This window comes from Lupinus angustifolius, unplaced genomic scaffold (assembly GCF_001865875.1).
Source record: "Lupinus angustifolius cultivar Tanjil unplaced genomic scaffold, LupAngTanjil_v1.0 Scaffold_356, whole genome shotgun sequence".
Taxonomy (NCBI): Eukaryota; Viridiplantae; Streptophyta; class Magnoliopsida; order Fabales; family Fabaceae; genus Lupinus; species Lupinus angustifolius.
Genome location: NW_017727752.1, coordinates 1 through 1,274, shown reverse-complemented (window position 1 = coordinate 1,274; position 1,274 = coordinate 1).

Here is a 1,274-nt window from a genome sequence, read left to right as displayed (position 1 = left end):
AGTGAAAATGGGTCTGCAGTGAAAGTGTTCCTCAAAAACTTTGCGTTGATCATTATTAGCAAGAAGCGTTGCTAAATCAAGCGGGTTAGACTACATAGATGTTTCCTTGACTCCTTTGAGAAGCATTGGTTTTCTGTTTCTTGGAAGAGGAAGCTATGAATGTGAGTTTGAAGTTTTAGGTTTTTGGGTTTTGGGATTTTTGGGGTTTTTGATTCGGGCAACTAATCACGAAAATAATGGTGGAGAAGTGTTTAGAATGAACAATGTGATATGAATGGACAAAAATCACCCAAAATGGATAAGAAATGAAGATTCTAGAGGGAAAAGGGGTTGACCATGAGTTAGAGAGTAGAGGGAAGAAGATAAAGTTCTGAAAAATGCAATTTTCCTTTAAATACATGCTTAGAGTAATCGGTTACTCACTTCTGAGTAATCGGTTACTCTAACTTAAAATTTAAAAAAATGACAAACAGCAGGTTTGAGTAACTAGTTACTCAAAGTGGGTAATCGTTTACTAACTCTAGAAGAACCAATTTTTATGCAATTTTAGAGCTATGAAAAAGATTTTAACCCAAAAATAGAAGCATATAAACATAAATGGACATAATTAAGTTCAAGTAGGCATGAGATAACATGGTGAAGCATACACATAATCATATAAAAGCATTTTTAGGACAAGTAAGCTTCATCAAGAATGCCTAGTTCAAGTCTAATTTTATAAAAAAGGTTCTTTTGCCAAAGGTTTAGTGAAAATGTCTAATAGTTATTTATGAGTATCAACAAATTCTATAGATACATCCTTCTTTTGAACATGGTCCCTTAGAAAGTGATGTCTTATATCTATATGTTTGGTTCTAGAATGCATAATCGGATTCTTTGTGAGATTAATAGCACTAGTATTATCACATTTCAGTGGAGTGCAGCCTTAAGTCTAAGCCATAATCTCGTAATTGTTGCTTAAGCCACAACAACTACCTGCTGCTATGTATTCAGCCTCAACAGTGCTTAGAGCTACACATGCTTGTTTCTTGCAAGACCAAGAAACTAAAGCATTGCCTAAAATGTGACAAGTACCACTTGTACTTTTTCTCTCAGATTTGCATCCAGCAAAATCTGAATCCGAGTATCCAACCAGTTCACATATACTTTCACCTTTTAGATATTTCAAGATTCTCTTAACAGCAACTAGGTGTGATTCTTTAGGTTTAGATTGATAACGAGCACACAGTCATACACTAAATATTATATCAGGTCTACTAGCAGTTAAGTACAAG